This window comes from Lycorma delicatula, chromosome 7 (genome assembly GCF_047948215.1).
Source record: "Lycorma delicatula isolate Av1 chromosome 7, ASM4794821v1, whole genome shotgun sequence".
Classification (NCBI taxonomy): Eukaryota; Metazoa; Arthropoda; class Insecta; order Hemiptera; family Fulgoridae; genus Lycorma; species Lycorma delicatula.
In genome coordinates, this window is record NC_134461.1 from 46,251,436 (window position 1) to 46,275,512 (window position 24,077).

The 24,077-nt window shown below is 30.2% G+C and overlaps 1 protein-coding gene and 1 long non-coding RNA gene across 3 annotated transcripts in view; both read right to left on the reverse strand.

The window, feature by feature from the left end:
• Positions 1-24,077, reverse strand: part of cv-c (RhoGTPase activating protein) — a 1,097,329-nt gene that overhangs the window by 293,505 nt on the left and 779,747 nt on the right. The gene's annotated exons all lie outside the window — the stretch shown is intronic.
• Positions 164-15,325, reverse strand: LOC142328205 (uncharacterized). Its single transcript, XR_012757228.1, has 3 exons — positions 15,217-15,325; positions 12,959-13,133; positions 164-234 (listed from the first exon to the last, which is right to left on the reverse strand). It is a non-coding gene; the product is annotated as an uncharacterized LOC142328205 (long non-coding RNA).

The following is a 24,077-nucleotide window of genomic DNA, read 5'->3' on the forward strand; positions in this document are numbered from 1 at the left end:
TTTATTACCGATTACAGTAAAAAATGTGTAATTGTAACTATAACAAAGAATAATTCACGTTAAAAAATTAAGAATCTGTTAAAAGAAAGAAAATAAATCCTATTCTTTGCAGAAGATAAATTTATAAGTAAAAAGTAAAAAAATTATAAAATTATTACATTTAACTCACCATTGTAGATGAGATGTGTTGCTTTTAATTTATCGCATAATTAATAAGTCCAACAATTAACTCACCTGCAACATAACAAACATTTATTAATATCATAAAAGATTATGAACGACATTTTATTATATTTCATCAAATAAAGAAAAATAAAAGAAAACAAACATTAAAACCTAAATTGATCTAAAAAATTAGGCTAGTTACGAGCAGAATATGTCGTACAAAAAGATGTACAAATTTTAAGTTAATTCTCCAATTAATTTATGGGTTGTTATAACAAACCCCGACAACAGTACGAACAATACTGTTTACGTCTTTTCCTGGACTTCCCATCATTATTTTGTTTACCCGTTTAAAATATTGATATAATATAATGGATTCCTTACGAGCCCTCAATACATCTAAAAGTTATTTTTTAGCTGGTCGAAAAAAGTTAATATTTCTAAAAATAACAGTTTATTTAGATTATAAAACATAAGATCTATTCAAAATACTCCTAATATTCTTTCTACAGGTCAGATGGAAGATTTCAATAGCTTTACACCTTCTTCGGACAACGCGGACCATTATGCAAGAACCCGCGCGTAAATCGGTCCAGTAGTTTATTAGTCAATAGCGGACACACGTACGAACATTGCCCTTTATGTATAAAGAAGATAAAAGTCTGTGTGTATATTTGTTTGTTTCGTAAATATCTCGACACTGGCGCCACCTAGCGGGTATAGTTTTTGAAAAACATTGTTCTTTTCACGTTATATATTTTAAATATGAGCCAAATCGTACCGTAAATTCAATTTTTCGAAATATCTTGTCCCTAGCGCCACCTAGGTCCAAACTAATTCAGAAACCTTTGCGGGCATGCGCACAACAACTAGCCAAAGTTTCATCGCAATCAGATGAATGGTATAGGTACCGCAACGGGAGAAAAAAACACTCACTCATTTTTGTATATATAGAAGATAAAAGAACTGGGGAAAAATTACATTTCGTTGAAACAATAAATTAAAATTTAATACCGTAATTTTTCATTACATTACTAAGTAAATTTCATTTAGATTCTAGTAATGTTAATAAAAATCTTTTTGATAGTGTTAGAGACGTAAATAGTAACATGCTTTTTACACCGGTGGGGTTTAATTCTGGCAACAGTCTGAAAAATATATTATTATAATAAACCCTAAAATAGTCTTAGGATTTTTTTTTGTTAACATGACCTAAAATACCTACCTACAAAAAGAATCCAATATCAATCAAACAGTAGAATATAATTTTAGAAATATAACAAGTCTCTTAAAAAAAGAATTATCCGAAACCCTCATTAACACGTTTCTCATGAAATAGTAAGAGGAATGTCATATAAACTTGGATTGACCAGAAACAGAAATTTGTTGACAATAGTAAAAATTTAAAACAGAAGTAAAAAATTTATCGTAATATTCGGATATATGTAACAATTGTTTTACACAAATCTTTAGTATTGTTTTCATGATGTGCTGCACAAATCTCACATTGTATACGACCTACCGAAAATTTCAGAGGAAAAAAATACAGTTCAACAGAAAGATTAAACAATTAATACAAAAAGTTTTATCAAAATCGACCAAATACGTTTACCCTTAAAATTGTTCGAAATAGCAATCTTACTTATTTTTTGGTAAATTAGCCAAATTTTTGCATTCGGCTTACTATTGTGTGAATTGCTATAAAGAAAAAAAAATTCCAGAAATTAATTATATTTTATTAAATAAACCGAAAAATTACGTTCAAATTTTAAACGTTTAATGTAACTAACAGTTTTTAAAATAATCCTAAATTTAATGCACACAATCCCAAAACTTTAAAAATTGAGGAAGTGTAAAATTCTATTAATATACTTTGACGGAATCTGTATACTAACAAAATCAATATTTGATTACGATAGATTAGGGTTAGATTCGAATTAAGTTCGATTAGATTCGACTGACCTTTTAATGTATACTAAAACATCACAAGAATATAGAAACATCTATATCTTCAAAATTAATGTTTATCGTAGATGGATCAACGAAAAATTCGATGGGGAAAAATAAAAAAACAAATGTTAATTTTGTAGATTTCAAGATTTTTTTTCATCTTGTTTTTAATTATCAAGTAATTTTTAAATGGTTTTCAATCAAAGCAATAGCCGATTTGATACTATTCTCTATTCCTTTCTGTTCAGTGCTAATATTTCAGCTTCAATATAGTACAACCTATATTTTCCATTATGTGTTTTAAATATTCCATTTTTTTTATCTTCTTTTAATCTTCTTTCTGAAAGATTCTACTATAAATCTCTCCCTTATCCTATTCATCTAAAGATTCAATTCATTTCAAATTTTATCGTCTCAATTTAATTTTCAACATTCTCTGTACACCACATTTCAAAGTTGTCGGTTCTTTTTCTTTCTGATTTTCTTGCAGTCCATATCTCAATACCATAAAGCAATGCACTCCCAAAAAAATATTTTCAAATATTTCTTTATAATCCTTGCATTTATAACTGATACCAGCAGACATCCTTGTTAAATTTAAATTCTACTTGCTTGTGCCAGTCTACTTTTCACGTCTACTTCTGGTATTTCGTTTTTGCTTTTCTCAATTTTTAAATTCTCACATTATTCTCCTGTCTATCATATTTCATTACTTTTGATCATGTTACTCAAATATAATCTTCTAAAAATTAAACAGAAATTATAAAAAAAAACTTATAAAAATCAAAATTTCAAATGTTTTTGAAATTTAATTAAAATTATACGTGCAATGTATAATACTAATAAAATTTTTATTTAATAAATAAATATACATATTAGCGAAGAACCATTTATCGACTTTTGTCGAAAAACAACTGTAATAAGTATAATAGTTTATTCACGTAATACACACCTCTAAAAAAGATAACTTTTCATTACACAAACAATATACATAACCGTCTGTCAATGTAGCCTTAGATCTCAAATTAAAATTTTTATACTTGAGGTATTTCACATAACATTTTGTCATTTTATCATCTACCATTTTGATTTATATTTTAATACTACATATCCTGTGTGGGATTTATAACGGTGATAGATAAAACACTTATAATAAATGACATGTTATCCTTTAAAGCACTATATTAATTCATATTGTTGAAACAGTCAGATCATTAATAGATATCCAAATATACAGCTACTCTAAATAATATTACAAAAACCTTTTTGTATTACATTTTATTAAAATCTAAACCTAGATGGACATATCAATTGTTAAAACAATATTCAGTAAACATTACGGAAAAAGGACAATTTTGTTTTAACAATAAATCCAGAACAAATAATTAGAATAATACATAATTTGTTAAAATATACGTTAAATTATTTATTTAATAATATTGATTTAATTAATAAAAGTGAGATTTTATAACAATAAAAATAAAAGTAAAAACTGCAAATAAGTGTGTCGATCAATGAAATCCTAAAAGATAACAAAATTTTTAATTTAAACAATTTAAGTTTCCAAATTCAGATTTAGTATACGCTTCTTTATGGGTTGGGTATATTTAAATCTATATATATATTACGCTTTATGGGTTGGGTATATTTAAATCTTATCTCAACAATGATAAAGAGAAGATGAATTTTAAACTAAACGAAGAGTAATTCTCAAATATGAAAAAATTTAATTGAATAAAATCTAATTAACCAAAAGGATACATCAATATTTTCAAAAAGAAAGTTCCTATACTGTACATTCCTTATGTCCGATTAATAAGAAAGAATCAAATATTTGTTTTAAAACATTAGATTAATGTACTTTTTATTATTTAGAGACAATACATTAGTTAAATTTGTTCTACTCGTAGGGAATTAAAAAAAGGGTCACAAAAAAAAAAAACAATTATTTTTATTAAATATAATCAATATAAATTAAAAAATGCTCTAGAAAAGAAAAAAAAATCATCTACGAAGGAGAACATGACAGAAAATGATAAAATAAAGTGTAGCTTGTATTCTCTCCGGAGCTGATTCAGAGTAGATGTATGAACAAAAATCTAAGAAAAAAAATTAATAATTTTATCTCAATCTGTTAAACCATTTAATTTATGGATATGATTAAAAAAAATTAGTAATAAATTGATCGGAGTGGGTTAATAAGATTATAGTCTAAATTTTTAAAATATAATGACAAATAATAAATAGATTTTATAATAATGATAAGTTTTATAACTTTATCACAAAGTAAACTTAGAAACAAATCAATCGCAAGGCTACTATTATTAATAATATTGTCTATGCACAACTGGAATAATAATTAATACATGTAATAGATGCGAGATAACAAAACCCACTGACGACACACACTAACGACAGTTTACCAATTTATTGAACATAATATATGTTCTAATGTTTATACAAACTACCACACAGTACGGTAAACAGTTATTTCCGTAACAGTGTAACGCATCCTCTTCCCGTTGTGTTGTGGTTATGCTGCTTTGCCATTACATCAAAGTAACAAAGCAATTAAGATCGAAAGGGAGAATTTCTGATCAGTTTGAAAGCAGCTTCAGTAGCTGCTTGTGAGGTTTGTATGTCTAGTAATAGCAACCTAATAAGTTACGAACTCTCTAGCGTGAGAGTTGTTGAACGGTTTGTAGTTCAATTGTATACTTCCACACAAAACACAACTCTAGGAATGAAAAAGAGTTTGCTTTACGGAAATCTAAGTCTGCTCTGGGATTGAACTTTAGAATATAGAACAATTTTTTGTTGCTTGTAAGATGGTTGACGCAAAAAACAGTAAAGTCCTACTCCTACTTCCGTCGTCGATAGTGATACTCTGATTTTCCAAAAGATTGTAGATGAATGGATGATAATCATAGTTTGGAGGAACCTTGGAAGAATTCTTTGGATTTCATTATTTGTCTTTTTTTCAGTCTTCTTTGTGTATATTATTTCTTTCTCACAACATACCCCGTTCTTTATCATTGATATTTTTCCACCCGGTGATCTTCAGAATATTTTAATTGGATACACATACAAGTTACATTTTAGAACACTTCATAAGAATTACTGTAGCTTTGGTAGTTGTATAGTTTGATGGGGATGGTTCTGCGTATACTCGCGAACTCTATTTACTTAGTAGTTATACCAGAAACCCATCCCGTAACTGACTGGAGCCTAATATTGTAGTCTGCGTAAAATTTAGTTATTGAACAACTTTCTCAGAATAATTGAGATTTCCAACTTAGTCAATGATAGTTGATTGAAGTAAACTCATCGAGAAACTCCTACAAACATTACAAAAACTTAAAACATATACGCATTAACATAATTTACATACATAATTTCGAATCAAAGCTTTTTAGTATTTTAGAATCTATTTGTCTAAAAAATCATCGACAAATACGGAAATTTGGTTTAGTTCCTTATTTTCTATTTTTAAACAGGAAGTGCAAATTTGCGAAAGAAGAGTGAATTAAAGATAAGCGTTCAGAAGTGGAAAAAGAAATGATCATCGGTAAAATAGTCTGAGCGTACAGGAAAGTAAAGGAGAATTTTGTGGTACATAAATTAAAATCTAATAATGTGTTAAATAAAGATGGTACAGAAATTTATAATACAAAAGAAAAGGTCAAAAGGTGGGTGGAATATATTGAAGAGATAGACGGAGGAAATGAATTAGAAACAGGTGTTATAGAGGAAGAAGAAGAATTTGAAGAGGATGAAAAGAAAATAAAATACTGAGATCTGAATTTAAGAGAGCATTAAAAGATTTTAATGGCAGATAGGCTCCTGGGATAGAGGGGATACCCGCAGAATTACTGCGCAGTGCCGGTGAGGAAGCGACAGATAGATTATACAAAGTGGTGTGTAATATTTACGAAAAAGGGGAAGTTCCGTCAGACTTCAAAAAGAATGTTGTTATCATGATACCAAAGAAAGCAGGAGCAGATATATGTGAAGAATACAGAACAATTAGCTAAACTACCACGTATCAAAAATCTTAACTTGAATTCTGTTCAGAAGAATTGAGAGGACAGTGGAAGAAGTGTTAGGAGAAGACCAATTTGGTTTCAGGAAAAGTATAGCGACAAGGGAAGCAATTTTAGCGCTCAGATTAATAGTAAAAGGAAGATTAAAGAAAAACAAACCAATATATATAGCGTTTATAGACTTTGAAATGCATTTGATAACGTAGACTGGAATAAAGTGTTAAGCATTTTAACAAAATTAGGATTCAAGTATAGAGACAGAAGGACAATTGCTAACATTTACAGGAACCAAACAGCAACAGTAATAATTGAAGAACTAAGAAAGAAGCCGTAATAAAAAAGGGAGTCCGATAAGGATATTCCCTATCACCATTACTTTTTAATCTTTACAGAACTAGCTGTTAACGATGTTAAGAACAATTTAGATCCGGAGTAACAGCGCAAGGTGAAAAGATAAAGATGAAGAAATGATAAAGACTTGCTGATGATATAGTAATTTGCTGAGAGTAAAAAAGATTTAGAAGAAACAATGAATGGCATGAATGAACTCCTGCGCAAGAACTACTGCATGAAAATAAACAAGAGCAAAACGAAAGTAATGAAATGTAGTAGAAATAATGTCGATTGTCCTCTGAATACAGAAACAGGAAGAGAAAACATTATGGAGGTAAATTAATTCTATTAATAGAGAAGTAGAATTAATAAGACGGACGAAGCAGAAGCGATATAAAATTCCGAATAGCAAGGCGAAACGAGACTGAAATGAGTTTTCAGTCAGAAATATAATTTGCTTGCATTGAAAAATAATTTAAAAATCAGGAAAACATCTTTTAAAGTATATGTTTGGGGCGTAGCTTTATATGGAAGTGAAACTTGGACGATCGGAGTACCTGAGAAGAAAATATTAGAAGCTTTTGAAATGTGATAAAAATCAGATGGTTGGACAAAGTGAAATGAAGAGGTGCTGCAGCAAATTGATGAAGAAAGAAGCACTTGGAAAAATATAGTTAAAAAAAGAGACAGACTTATAGGCCACATATTAAGGCATCCTGGAAAAGTCGTTTGATATTAGAGTGACAGGTAGATGGGAAAAATTGTACAGGCAGGCAACGTTTAGAATATGTAAAACAAATTGTTAGGGATGTATGATGAAGAGGGTTTACCGAAATGAAACAACTGGCTCTAGATAGAAAATCTTGGAGAGCTGCATCAAACCAGACAAAAAACTGAAGACACAAAAAATGTATTTTTTTAAATATTATAATAATTGGGAAAGTGAAAATAAAGTAAATAATGTATTTATAATATTACATAAACATTACATGTAAATTATATCAAATACATCTCGTATGTAGTGCTATTCAAGTTTACCAATCGGCAAATATATATAAATAAAAATATAAATGTTCGTTTGTTCAAAATCTTAAATCTCCGAAAGTTCTTCACCGATTGCTTTGAAATTTTGACACGCCGTTGCATTTAAATATGCGTGTGTTTTTACCTACTATTTATAAACCTAAGATTTCACATCTGTGACAGGTAAAAACAGTTTTTTTTTTTAAAACAGCGCTATCTGTTGGACGTAAAGGCAACACATGATATACTAAATATTTTACGATTCCATTTCAATGTTTCCGATATATGCGTCCGCTATACTTTAAAAACTACTGGACCGATTTAAACGCAGGGAAAAGAAGAAAGGGAAAAATCGAAAAAGGAAATGGAAAGGGGAAAGGAGAAAAAAGAAAAGGGGGAAAGAGGAAGGGGAAAGGAAAATAATAGAAGTAGAAATGGGGGAAGGAAATGGGAAAAGGGATGAAAGGGGGATATGGATGGAAAGGGAAGATGGAAATGTGGAAAAATAAAAAGGTAAAAACGAAAATGGGGAAAAAAGAAAACGGGAAAAGGAAGAGAGAATAAAAGGGAGAAATGGTAAATGGGAAAAAAGGAAAGGTTAAATTTTGTGAAGTTCCGTAATGTTCATTTCGTTAATGTTTTATCAAACATTCAATTGTGTTCATTTAATCTATATGTACATATATACTCAAATCTAGCAATAGCGAAGCATTGCCGGGTCTGCTAGCAATATACGAAAATATTTCGTTACCTAACACCTTATTAAATTTATTTAACAAATGATATTGGAACATTTTACATGCACATAGTCGTAAAACTAAACCAATTAAGCAACCCAGATAATAACAATAACAATTAAAGGCCAAATTCAATTGTCTAACTTTGCTAATGACAGGAATAAATTAGGTCTAAAAAGATTAGTTTAGTAATACATAATTTTTTTTTTCAAAATTGTGCAATGTTTTTATACAATTTATTTTTAAACATTTTATTATTTAAATTATATTTATTTTATACATTTATTCTTTAGTTCAAGTAAACAGCACTAAAGAAATACAGTAAGACTAATAAAAAACATTTAAACATATAACCAAGCAATTTAAATTATTGAATACCTCATTTCCATAAAAAAAATTGAATTAAATTTTTTTTAAATAGTTTTTAATTTCCTTTAACGTTTATATTATAGGGAAACTTCTATAATAAATAAGATACAGTACATCAAGAGACTATTGAATATATTTGCCAAGTATCTTTTTAATGAATCTATAAAGCTGTGTGCATATGTGTTGGCGAGGGGGGTTGCACATGCGCAATACTCGTTTACTCACTTTCTCGCCTATTAGCCAAGAAGTATTTTTAAATATTCAAAACTGATACAGAAATGTAGTGGTTTTTTTAATTTAATTTACGATGAAACCTTAAAAATAATTTACAGTATCCGAAGAAAATACATTAACAATATATAAGGAAAGGAATACTATAATTTCAAATAGTAGAAGCAGTGCAAGTTCTAACAGGAAGTGATATTTCAAACAATACTTCCGGTTTGCTTGAGGGTGAATAGATACAGAATAAAGCAGGTGATGAAAACAGCTGGTCGGTCGCTTTAGCAACTTCGGTTTAATTTTAACCTGGCCATGCACCCATCCGAACAATACAACGTTACTGTAATATCTCCTTCCTCAATTACAATCGCTTCCATGCAAACTAACGCGTAAAGGTTTCGTGAAAATTACCTTGGAAACAATAAAATTGAGAATAAATGTCTACATTATAATCTAACTTTAATTAAAGGGGGTTGCAAACACGCATCGATCGCCATATGTTTCATAAAACACACTTCATAAGTCAAAATTATTTGTCCTACATAAGGATTAGTATAACCACGACATGTACAAACAAGTTAAACTAATACCAAAATTACAATAATTTAATTCTAAATTGATATTATTGATTGCTTTTTTTTAATCAATCCTTTATGTATTTATAAACAAAACAACGTGTACGATTATAGGCTTAACTAATAATTTTAATATTTGTGTATGTATTTGAATAAACTAAAAATATTTTTGGAAAAAAAAAAATGGTTTATTCTTTCATTAATGAATTAATAAGATTAAAGAAAAAAAATATATATATTAAAAAATATTGTACTGATTAACCCTGCGATCCTCTCGTTACCAGTTCTTATGAATTATCCAAAAAAAGAACCCTCGATTACAACATTTTGAAAAATTGCTTAAAATAGTTTTATTTTTATTTTTTTTTAGTTATATTGTTGCCCTCTAACTTACTTCAGAGGATGAATGAGGTCGATATGTATGAATGTAATTGAACAATCTCAGTCCGACTATTCCTGAAATGTGTGGTTAATTGAAACCAAATCACCAAAGAACATCATATCTAGTATTCAAATATATAATATAAATATATATCTGGTATCCATAACCTAGTATTCAAATCCGAATAAAGGTAACTACTGTCTTTATTAGGATTGAACCTTAGAACTCATGATTTTGAAATCAGCTGATTTGCGATGATGAGTTCACCACTAGACCAACGCGGTAGGTTACTTAGATGCACTAGTGGGAGTGAAGTTCACATTTGAAATTTTTAAAAATTTATGAAAGTTGTTTTGAAATTCAATTTTCTTTATTTTTTTATAATTTGAAAATTTGTGACAAAAATTATTCTCAGTGAATACATTTTAAATAAGAACAAATGTATTAAAGTTATAACTTATTAAACTAAGTTGATTAAGTAAGTTTAATTATATATTTAACTTATAAAAAACATCTTTTAGTAACTAATAAAAATAAAGATATGATGTTCAAATATATATATATATATACGAGGTGCGACAATAAAGTAATGAGACTGATTTTTCTTTGCAGGATGTGGCAACCCTGCAGCTTGCGTAGGCACACCATCTTTGACCTTGGTCTATAAGCTACTTATAGTCCAAGCGGCACATTGATGCAACTGCTCAGTCGTGAGTTGTGCTGTAATAAGTGAACACGTGTTTGTGTCTCTTGTCACAGAAATGAAACCCCAAAATATTGCGCAACGGTATACCATTTCTTTTTGCGTTAAATCGGGTGAAAACGCGACGACAACTTACGGTAAGCTTCAGAGGGCTTTTGGAGAGGAGGTCATGTCAAGAGCTCAAGTTTTTCGGTGGCATAAAATTTTTAGTGAAGGCAGAACGAATGTTGAAGATGAAGACCGCAGTGGACGACCATCAACCTCACGGACAGATGTCAACTTGACCAGGGTGCGTGAAATCGTACGATCTGATCGAAGATTATCCGTGAAAATGATTGCAGAAGAACTCAACATCGATCGAGAACAGTTCGTCTAATATTAACTGAAGATCTTGGTATGAGAGAGATTTGTGCAAAAATGGTCCCCAAAAATCTCACACAACAACAGCGAGAAACAGGGAAAAATGTGGCAGCCGATCTGTTAGAGCAAACTGAATACATCCCGATTTGTTGAGCCGTGTTATCACTGGTGATGAAGGTTGATTTTTTCAATACGATCCAGAGAAAAAACGCCAAACTTCGCAATGGTGCTGAAAGGGATCACCCAGACCAAAAAAAGCTCGCATGTCAAAGTCAAAAGTGAAATGCATGCTTGTGTGCTTTTTCGATTCCAAGGGAATTGTTCATAAAGAGTGGGTGCCTCCTGGACAAACAGTTAACCGATATTTCTACAAAGAAATTTTAGAAAGACTTCGTAAACGAGTTCTTCGTGTCCGAGCCAACATCGTTGATAATTGGATTCTGCATCACGATAATGCACCATCCCATACTGCTCTGTCAGTACAGCAATTTTTAACCTCAAAACAAATTTTAGTACTACCACAGGCTCCTTATTCGCCAGATATCGCTCAGTGCGATTTTTTTCTATTTCCAAGAGTCAAAATGGCGGTCAAGGGACACCATTTTCAAACAACACAAGATGTCCAAAATGCTGTGACGAGGGATAGAAACACGTGTTCACTTATTACAGCACAACTCACGACTGAGGAGTTGCATCAATGTGCCGCTTGGACTAGAAGTAGCTTATAGACCAAGGTCAAAGATGGTGTGCCTACGCAAGCTGCAGGGTTGCCACATCCTGCAAAGAAAAATCAGTCTCATTACTTTATTGTCGCACCTCGTATATATAATCAGGAAACCAAAATGAGAAAAAAGTTCATATCGATATAAGTACTATTTTGCTTTGGTTTCCTTCTGAACACCATTTTGTGAATTTCAACAAAAAAATTATTTCTCAGGAACGTGTAAATCTACTTTAATTAAAGTTGGTAGATTTAAGACTAGTCTTATTCTGCAAAATAAAAAATTTTGAAAACGTCACTTTCAAAAATTTCAAAATGGCGGTTGACATAATTTTTTTAATCTTTTAATTTTTTTTTAATCTTCAATCTTTTTGTAATTATTTTTTTATTAAATTTTTACTTATTACAAAATTTATTAATCACTTTTAGACCGATCGAAGTAACTCATTTAAAGGGTAAAAAATTGTTACCTGGACTTTTATACATGGAAATGGTAAAGGGGCTTATAATAAACGTAAAAAAAAATAAATGCGTGAGCCGTGGTGGTGGAGGGTTTGTTTTGGGGGGTTGAAAAGGGATGAACAATACAGTATTATTGCGATTTCCGGTGAAAGATGATATCAAAAAAATTTACTGTTAAGACACAGAAAGGTATACTTTCACTAACTTTCGTCAAAATTAAATTATTTTTGCGGATATGAAAAATAAAAAAACGAAAAAAAAGATTTTTCGCGGAAATTTTGAAGTTATGTTAAAAAGTGACCTCTACAAAAGTTGTAGATTTTTGCCTGATCTACAATTTTTGTATTGGAAAAAATTTTTTTTCAATCCCTTAACCACCCAAATTATCCCTCCACCAACACCGCTCACGCATTAATTTTTTTTACGTTTATTATAAACCTCTTTACCATTTCCACTTATAAAAGTCAGATAAAACTTTTTATTCTCCAAATATAATTTAGTTGGACTATTTATTTTTAAAAAAAATTACATCTCATTTGCAAAAGTCCGTGTAAAAAATTATTTATAATAAATACGACTAATAATATGTAGTAATTTATGAAGGTGAAATTTAGTCTTAGATTTACCAAATTAAATTAAAGAAGGTTTACAGATTCCTGAGACAAACATTTTTTGTTGAAAATCACAAAATGGCGTCCAGAAGAAAAACAAAGCAAAATAGGAATTCTGCTGATATGGACTTTTTTGCTCATTTTAGTATCCTGAATCAGTACCTGAAATCGGGGAAGACGTCCCGGAACATTCTTTATATATATATATATATATATATATATATATATATATATATATATATATATATATAAAGAAAATATATATTAATTTTTTCATTTTAAGGCATAATAATTACAATTACCATAAGTTCTTCTCTAAGTCAGGCAGCTGTTATTACCGTTGCGTTATCTTTTAATAACTTTTTTTTAATTTCCTGCACTATTGTTTCTTCTTTCTTTCTACTGGTGTTGTTTTTTTACTACTACGTTCTCCTTCTTAATTTACAGTTCTCTTTGTTTCGTTATTAGTCTTTATTCCTGAAAATAGGTATTATATTTATTAGTGGTTTTTTTGTTGTTGTAGCAATGAGATTTATTTACTTCAGCGTTTTAAAATAAACACAAGTAGATTAGCGGATTATAACAATTTACATTTTAACTATTTGTCTACGCATGAACAACCATATTGACTTCAGTATAATTTAGATAATCAATTAATTAATCTTTCCCAATTGAAATCTAATCTAATCAAACTTTTTTCAAAAGAGGTCGGATATAAAAGTTTTAAGAGGTTTAAGATTAAAGTTGTAGTATAAAAGAAGTTTAAAAGAAAACCAATAAATAATTCTCTTTTACAGAATTCAATAATGATATTTATTTGTGGAGTTATTGGACAGATAAATCGATGATTTTCTACATGTCTTATTTAAGTTGTCTAAGAGAAATGTTTCAATTTATTAGTATGCGAAGTGTGGCTATTAAATACAGAGACATTAAATCCGCAGTAAAATATTTTTATTTTAAAATCATACACATTTAATTATTATCCCCTTCAATATATACTTCTCCTCTATCCCAACAACGCTCCTTGTAAATTTTTCATCGTTTGAAACAGTGCTGGAAGTTTCCTTCTGTGAGCTCTTTCATGATACGTGACGCTTTTCCTTTCACAGCTTCAACGGTCTGAAAACTTGTTCCTTTTACTGCAAATTTGACCTTGGAGAACAGATAAAAGTCATATGCTGCCAGGTCAGGCGAATAAGGCGGATGGTCTAACATAGGGATGTTATACTTGGCTAGAAACGTCTTGACAGACAATGCAGTGTGAGTCGGTTCGGTGTCCTGATGAAAAACCCATGACTTGTTCTTCCACAATTCGGGTCTTTTATCCTTATTTTTTCACGAAGTTGAGCAAGGACCTCAAGGTAGTAAGCAATGTTGTTTAATAGTTTGACCTTCAGGAAACCAGTGAAGGTACAAAATCCCATGTATCGAAAAAAACAACCATCATCACTTTGAATTTTGATTATCATCTTCAACGTTTTCTCGGCCATCTTGGAAACACTTAAACCACTCAAAAACCCACACACGTGACAAACGTTCATTGCCATATACTTCTTTTTAATATAATATAAGTTTTAGTAGCGGTTTTTCCAAGTTTCTTATGAATTTTCACGACAATTCTTTGCTCTAATAAAACACTTATCATTTTTCGGCAAAACAAAAGTAAATATGTTATCCAGACGAAGGCCATAGCCAGACTAATATCTCTACAGAAACTGGAGTAGCAACAAAAGAAAGAGAAGGCTTCACGCTACACAGCCGTCGGTCGTACAAATTTGGCGGCATTAGTCTCGTTATTTAATATCCACACCTCGTATATGAACCTTTATTTTCCCTCAGAACATTATCAACCAACCAGCCTCCGTGATGCGAGTGATAGTGTTTCGGCCTTTCATCCGGAGGTCCCGAGTTCGAATCCCGGTCAGGCATGGCATTTTTCACACGTTAAAAATCATTCATCTCATCCTCTGAAGCAATATCTAACGGTGGACCCGGAAGTTAAAGGAAAAAAAAAACATTATCAGCCAACGAATAAGTCAATGCATATTTTAAATATTTATATATTATAATTTATTCATTAAATTTACTTTTAAACTACTAATTCTCTTTTCTGAAACAAATGTAATTATATATATATATGCATAAATACAACAATATGTCGTGAGTGATTCATAATCAACGCCCAGCAAGACTATTGAAGATAAATTGACGAAAATTTGTATACAAGTTCTTCTTACGATGCAAGTGCATACTAAGAAAGAATTATTTCAAATTCTTGTTTAAATGATAGAAACGGAGTAACAATAAAATTTACTGTTTTTTTTTTTTTTTTATTTTTCGTTACAAATGAAAATATCAACTTGATTGTTGACGTGTTTAATCTTCATGTGAATATCTAAAAACCAATTGTTATATTTTTCAAAATTAAATCTTGAAGGGGTGAAAAAAGTTGAAAAAACTTTGAATAATAGTTGCAAATATCTTCAATTTACGACTATACTAAAGAAGATATTCACTAAATTTGAGCTTGTAATTCAGATAAACATCAAAAAATCACCTTTGGAATTTTTGAATTTTGATTATTTTATGGGATGCGACGGTGTATGGCGCGGCGGTTCAACCAACACTTCACTGTCACTGTATGTACTTGTCTCCTGTTACTCGACTAAAAAACATAAAATAAAAAAATAAAATTAGAAACTAAGTACGGCATCTGCTACTGTTATTTACCGGGTTACGCTAAGAACCGAGCAAAATACATTTTTATCCGTCCTTCGTACAAGTAAACAGTTATAAGCAATAGTTTTAAGATGGAGGCCGACTATTTTGAAACCCGCAATCTTCATATCAGTCATATTTGCGGGCCCTGTACTGAGAAAACTATTGTTCTGAAGAAATTACAATACACTGGTATTTTTAGTAAATTGAACAGGCTTTAATTGTTATTTATCATTATTACTCTCACAAGCATGAGCTTAAAGAAAATAGCGGGTTGCAAGTGGCAGAGCCCTCTGGCTAGACGGGTAGAACCGGCGTAACATATCCCCTAACCGCGAACGGAAACGCAAGTAACCATATAGCGCGGACGAAGCCGATAAGTATGCTAGTGTATATGTATATATATATATAAATAACGCAACCCTTTTTAATTCATAATTTTACACATCTGTATTTTTTCTTTAAAAAAAAAATATATAAAAAAATCAATGCGTGATAACAGTAAATTAAGATAATGATTTATGACTGATATTTTACCCTCTACATTTTCTCCCACAAATCATTTTCCATCTCCGTCACACATTATTTAACAATTATACAGTTTAAGTAGGCAGATAGACAATGAACTCTAAATGGATTTTATAAACATTGTTTACAAAATCCTACGCATTACAGGATATAAAGCTTCATATAATTTATATCGGATTAAATGTGCCCTTTAGGGTTGGTTATTTAAAAACAATATTACGATATAAATTAACTGTGCCCGTAGTTGTGATAAGATACCATAAAATAATGCAGTTTATTAATTTTATTCTTAATCAAACTGTCAACTGATTATTAAATAACAAAAAAATATTTAACGCTATCCTTACGAACGCAACATGTATTGATTCTACACATTCTATAAACTAAATATTAAATTACTTTCTTTCTTTTTTTTTTAATAAACAAAACAGTTGACCATAAAATTCACATTAAAAAATATTTTTTTGTATGTTTTTCTATGTCTAACATATATTAGCACTTGAACTTGGGTATTTTTTAGAAGATATGGTAAACGGAAATGATAACTTGTAAGGGCTATTAAAACCGCTAGCAGAAAGGTCTAAATACATCTATCAAATAGTTCATAGCTCGGCAATCTTCCAGGAATGTGGGAAGTCTTTCTTTCCAAGTGATAAGCGATTAAATTAAGATTACTTATAACGTATACGAATTATAGTCTTCTTTCTATCGTTCATCCTTATCTTTACGCAAACATTGGTATAGCTTATTAGTGTGTTTTACATTAACTCACTTATGGTGAGTCTTATACCCGTATCTCTTATAATCGTATCATGTTAATTTTTTATTAACTTAATGCCGAAGAAATGCATTTTATCAACATAAAATCGCTACAAGTAACATAACAATAATATTTAAATTTGCAATTTCTCATTTATAACAAGGTAATCTTCAAAGTGTGGTGGGGTTTAAGGCAAGGATTAAAAATAAGAATACTAACAACAGGTATATTGTTTTATTTATCAAATCCTGATTCTTAAAGAGTTTTATTACATAATCAATAAATTTCAATACGCCAGCACTTTTTCGTTCAGCAAATTCGCAATCAAAACTCAATTTCTTCTCAAACAGGATACAATTTATCTTCTGTTTTGATTGTATTTATTTCCTTAATTCTTTCCTTTAAATGATTCGGGGCAGCTAATTATGGTTTTATTGCACCCGTAATAAGAAAAAAACACAAGAGGTTAGGTCTAAACATCTTGGAAAACAGAGTATAGAACCTTTTCGGTTATTTATATACACAGTATTTGCAAATTTTTCATTCAAATGGCTAACGAATACATTAAAGGTCAAAGTATAATCTTGTGGAAATAAATTTGAACCACATTTTTGATGTTCGAAAATGTAAAAAGCAATAATAATTTAATATATAAACATTTCCGTTAATAGTTTTTTCAGTAAAATATAAAAGGCCTATTACACAATTTTTAATTAAAAAACAGTAAATATTAACATTAGGTGTGTTTTTCAAAAGTTAAATGCATGTTTTCAGATCTTCACATTCGTAAATTATGTATATTAACATAACCATTAAGGTGAAAGGTGGCTTCATCCCTAAAAATTTACATAATTTTAATTACTCGTTTTCATTAATTCTGTCTAAAAATTAAATAGCGAACTGGAAACAATTCTCTGTATCAGCTAGATTTATTTATTGCAGCAGCTGAATTCTGTATGCTTACTATCGCAACTTATTTACGTAAAACGTCATGACTGATTGTTTTTGTAATTTGTAATTCGAGGCTTTAACGAGCGATGAATTTATTATTTCAACAAGCTTGAATTCAGATAACATTTGTGATGTTGGTAATCTTCCGGCCGATTTCTATTTGAAACCAGATCTTGTTTCCTTGAATCAGCGTTGCGTACTGTTTTTCATGTGGAAGTTCCTTTTTATTAGTACGTTAAAATGGGCGTTGAACTAAGATTACCGATTTCAATTCGCTATGCTACAAAACATACTGTACTTTTTCTTTGACAAAAAAAGTAGCAAACAAAGGAATATACCTCAGAAACAATACAGAGGATGATCCAGTGATTAAGATGCTGTTACACAAACTTTTCCGATGGAAGTTTTCAGTGGTACCAACATAATTTCTCAAAATGGCGCTAATGCTGTGTTTAATACTAAAACCCGAACATTCTTTTATTGTAAACCTGTATACTAAATTTAAAGCATTTACAACATTTTGAAAAATAAATAGCCAAAATTACATTTCCAAGCAATTACATACCCATTATTTTTATAAAATTACTTATTTTGTACATTTGAGTGTTTACAAAATTACTCAAGAGAATTATACATTACTAATTTTGATAAACAAATGAATACGTATTACGAAAGAGATATTGTAAGTCAGCAATGCCGGTTTTCTTTCATTTTTCCATATAAATTTCACAATTCTAAAAACTAAACAAATTAAACTAAAATAAACTGTTATTCAAATAAATAAAAATCAAATTCATTAAGAATGATTTATTGGACGAAAATTGTTTAAAAAAAAGTTACGAAAGAAAACGCTTATTAAATTAACATATCTACATAAAACTGAAAGACTTTAGGTTATCAATTTCTTGGTTAGAAGGGTTTCTTACCTCTTTCTATACTTTTTTTTGTAATTATCGTTCTTTCATTTTTAACGCCATAGAAATATATAAAAAAGAATAATACCTCTCTTTCGATATTAAATTCTTTTTGTTGCAACACTTTACAGTTAGATATACATGTTTAATCGACTGAATATGTACGTCCGTTTATGAGTAAATAAAGTTCTGCGAGTGATTAATTCTCAAATACAAGAGAATTCTGCTATATCACTATAAATGTTAAATATCGTATCACTGTACCCGGATCATTTATTCAACAATTATTTACATAAAAGTTTTTAGAATGCGGTTAAGAAAAGAATAAATAAATCAATCCTTGTTATCTGGACAGTTGTTTTCCGTTCAAGAACCACTGGTGTGGGTACAACACACCTAGTTTATATTCCCACCATGCGTTAATCGATTTCGACTATCAAATTTAATCTCCTTATTTTCTTTGGATTATTTAAATGAAATATAGATTTTTCCTCTTTCATGAAATGCAATATCCGTTATTGAGTTCTAAAATAAGGAATTATTAATAACAGTAATTCGTTAAAAATTTGATGAGAGTTATAGAGGGAAACGTTTTTCATAGGAAATACGAAAAAATAAAACTTCGTTAAGAGATTTAGGAACACGTTAACTCATAGATTTTTATTATTAATATCGACATTTTTACAACCGATCTCAATTAACTTTTGTAAATTTATGGCACGAATTTTTTAATATCCATCCGCTATTGACGAATAATAGAGGATTCATAGAAATAGTTTTTTTTCGGTGAATTTATAAGGTAAACATAAATAGAATATTTATAAAATAATAATAAATATATTATTATTAACTTAATAAATATCACTTAGTTGTTTCTTTATATTTTATTTTTCGATGAGAAGTGAGATATATGACGCATTCATCTGAAGTAAATTCTATTTTTTTCCCCACAGATCAAGATATTGCTGGAAAAAGAACTACACACGCCAAACAATTTTTTACACTAGATATTTCCACGAACGTTTAATAATAATCCTTTTTGTATCATTGATCTCGTTCAGTTATTTATGGAATTTATCGTTAAAGTAAAAATAAAAACCAAAGAGCAAAACTTTTATTTTATTTAGAGGCAGCGTATATAATGTATAAAATATATTTTATTTAAAAATAAAGTTACTTATAATATATTACTAAATATTAGCAATATATATTACTAATATAATAGGATAAATTTATTTAAATTAACAGCGAAAATAAACAGAGCGTAATAACAGTTTACATCAGTGAACCATTATAATACGATATAAATGGTTAAAAATTGAATTAAATTTATTAAAACTTTTATAAGCTCGTTAACAACTAATTTATATATATTTTTTAAATGTTTATAAAATGAATGAAATATAACAACATAAAACAAAACTATGATTAATACTTGCCAATATTGAAAAAATTACATTCAACTCAACCGTGACAATATCTTGTGTAACACTAATATTCAAAATAAAATTTTTTAAATGTTTCTCTAAACCTTTATCTGAATTGCTTTTTTGCGTAGATTACAGATCTGAAAATAGAATCTTTTCATCAACCTCAATTTAATGGAAATAGCAAATATCTTAGTGGAAACTTTCACCGTCTTCAACACTTATTGTGCCAAGGTTTGGAACGGATCCATCTGCGTCAGGAGTTGTGTCTTCACAGTAACGTCATGGTGTCTTTGAGGGACAGCTCCAACCGGGAAGGGCTGGGAGGCTTCGGTCTTCCACCTTTAATGATCGGTTGGAGACTCCTTTGAGATGCCATTGGGGGTAATCTAAGACTGTAGTCCCGGTGGGGATCCCTTTAGGGGTTCCTCTCTAGCGACGAGGCGACAAGACCGGAGTCTTGGTTGGCCGTTCCCTTTTGGGAGCTCCTCATTTGAGGCATGGGATGCAAAACGAGTACTGGCTGCCTGGGCAGGGCCTTGCGTCCTTCCGAGGTAGTTTGAGGCGAAGGCACTCCCCGGAGCTGAGTATGCTTAATTGCGTGTCCGGTTAGGGGGGGGGGGGGACTACAGATGTATAAAAAAAAGGAAAGGTTTGGGGGAAAAAATCCAGATGTAAATGTAGGAAATTGACTTTTATTGACATTATAACGCAGAGCTCTGTTTGGATTTATCAGTTTATCTAATATATAAACAATTTTGTGAATTACAGATCCCAGAGAATTTTTCTAACTGTCTTTAAAAGTTATCCAAGCAGTGAGTTCTATATCGGTCAAGACAGAGTTAGACATTTCATCTCTGATCAACTCCCTTATTTGTGAGCCAAAAAAAACTTCATTCTATAATTTTTCCGAACTTATTTTTGGGAATTTCTGTTTTATGTACAAAAATCCTTCACTATTATTCTTCATATCTTTTACAAAAAATTTTTATTAATTCCAGCTTGATACGAAGAGTTGATAAAATTTTTTTTTCTTGTTTAACTAGAGGCTAATGAACAATGTTTTTTTTTTTCACCAGGAGTTAAATTGTCACATTTCTTCCACTGTCTTAGCACCCCAACTCCGATGTCCCATTCACAAACGAAAACAACAGTATTCTTAGCTTTTGCTATTTAAATACAATTAAGATAATATTCTAATTTTATCATATGTGTAAACGAGCTTAAATTTTATATCTTTAAATAATTAATGTTTTATTCAAATAACCGAAAAATGCGGTGTTTTTTTAATTAAACTTCATGATCTCTAAGACGGAATATCTTAATTTAATATGTAAATATTACTTGGGATACAAGTAATAAAATAAGCTTTTTGAGAACAAAAGAGCATTGATCAAATCGTGAACATAAAAAGAAAACATAAAACACCAAAAGTAATACTTAGTTTTGCACAAAGAATTACAAAAAATAAACTAAATGAAGAAATAATCAAATAAAAATTATAGATACATTGTGAAAATAAGAAATAAAAATGGTGAAACAAAACGAAACATTTTGATAATGCTTAATGTCGCAAGCTGCTTGATTCATCCAAATCTCGAAGGACCTCACAGATCCAAAAAGTGAAGCCACTTCAGCCGCCTAACATCCTAACTACTAATCTGGATGTTAACTACGAGCCAGTTCATATGACTGCCCAGCCATATTTTGTGTTTAGTTCAATCTCCTCTAGAACGCTGGTGCTCCCAGATAACCATGCATCTCTGTCTGTGTTTCTCGCAAGCTACGACGCCTTTATCATACTTCTCAGTAATTTGTTTTGAAATCTCTGTACGATGTCAATGTTACTCGCTTGTTGTACTTCGCTGCAGGATCCCTGCGTTCAAATCGGTTTCAGGGTTGTTGTGTACAACAACGCACGTCAGACGGGGTCCCAAATTCAGCCCCAGGTATCGTACATTGTAAGCATGCAAAATGATAACGCAATTCAATTCGCGAGCAGTCACTCACTCATCATCACAAATATACCACGCATAGGCTTAGCGGACTAATCTTCAACTTCCATTTAAAAAAACCATTCACAATCAGATCCAATACAGTCTGTAGTTTAGTAGAAGCTACAATGAAGTCAGCATTGACCGCCAGGTCCGCTTTGTCATACGCAAACGATGCAATTATGACTCTGGAGTCGGAAGGTCCCGCCTTAAAAATCGAAAAAAAACATTTTTTTTTTAGTAAGGTGAATAAAAAACATAGTTGAACAAAATCAACAAATATGTATTTAAAAAACGATATTTTTTGATTGAAACAGTTGGTATACACGTTAAAATAATATAGATTAATGAAGAATGAATAAATGGAAAAGAGAATATATATATATATCAAAATTTACTTTTTTCATATTTGTTTTGTAACACCTGCAGTCAATGGTGCCTGAAGTGTACCTATGTATTGCATATTTATTTATCTTTTTTTTTTATTTATATTAAAATGTTTTATAACATTCTGTATTGAAATGAAAAATAAATGGTATTCCTACAGAAGTCTGTAATGAAATTTAAAAATAATAATAAAAACAATACTAGAGTAGAAATAATAAAAACTCGGAAATCTTTTGTCCATTCATATCGCTAACTGACAACTACTACATAACAATTCTCTCACTTCTCATCCTTTTATCCAAATTTCATTTACGTTTCAAACTCAACTGTGTGCTACAAAAAAAAAGAAGAAAATTAATGTCTTTTTTCATGACGTAGGCTGATTTGTTAAAAAACTGAATAATAACAACATATATATATAATAAACTCTTTTATTAATTTTTAAATCTATACATGTAAAAAAATGATGTATACACTCGTGTTTCTGTGCAAGCATCACGAAAAAACTACTGGGCCGATTTCAATAACATTTTGCAGATTTATATCTTAGAGCATTGATTCTCAAACGTTTTCGCCCGCAGTCCACACTGAGAATCAAAAATTTTGTAACGCCTCCAAAATATTTAAACTTATCATTTGTTAAAAATAATAATTGCAATTGCTGTTTATAAGATGCGCTCTTAAAAACAGCAATTTCAATTATTGTTTTTAAACGTGACATATCCTATGTCTGGGTTGAAACTTGCATTCTAGTTTACATTTTAATTTTAAATATCAGGAAAACACAATTTTTTGCCATTTTTTAATCACCCATCGCCTTTCTAGTCCACCTGAATGCTCCGAATTTTCTGTCGGCCTTCTACCACCCCCAGGAAGGTCTCCAGTGCCCATAAAGGGACGTTAGCGCCCACTTTGAGAACGAATGCCTTAAAAGATTAGATTGGTTATTATCTCTGATTGGAATTATCACAATATTTCTAATGGGAAGTTAAGATATTAAAGACATTTATTAAAGAAAAAAAAATTAATCCTTTTTCTTCATTATATTTCTGTTACCATGGTAAAAGAAAACAATTTTCGAGTTCAAATCCATTTACTTTTAAACATTTTATTTTTATAAAATTATTATTATTATTATTATTGTAATTAGCTTAAATTAGCACATTTAGCGAAATTTATGAATTTTGATTGTTTACTTTGGCTGTCGAAATTGATTGTCAAATGCCTTCAAGAAGGAGAAATAACCTTTTTTATTATTTAAAGTCTGCTAAAAGAATAAGAGTACCTCGTTCCCCTGAAACAGCAATAGTGTGTTATTATCGGTTCTGAGAATCGAACAGAAAGCCGATGACAGCGCTACACCCGCAATAAGCGCGAATTGAAGTTAAATTTTTCATGAGTTCATACTGATATCATTGTAGTCGTTTAGAACTATCATGATCGCATAAGAATAAAAGTGGATTTAGTTGTAATGTAAAGATTAAGTTTACAGATCATGGGCATATTGGTACCACGACAGAAGTGTGGTACCAATATTGTCACGCTCGAAAATGAAAAGGATTAAGTTGAGTATCAGGAAAGATTCATTTCTAATTCAAGAACCGTAGAAGGTACTAGTAGCACAGTTGAATAGAGACCATCCTAAATCAAACATTTTTTTTTTACATACAAGAACCTACAACAGCGCCATTCAAATGATTTCATTCAGAGATTACATCTGTATTATTCTCATAATCATA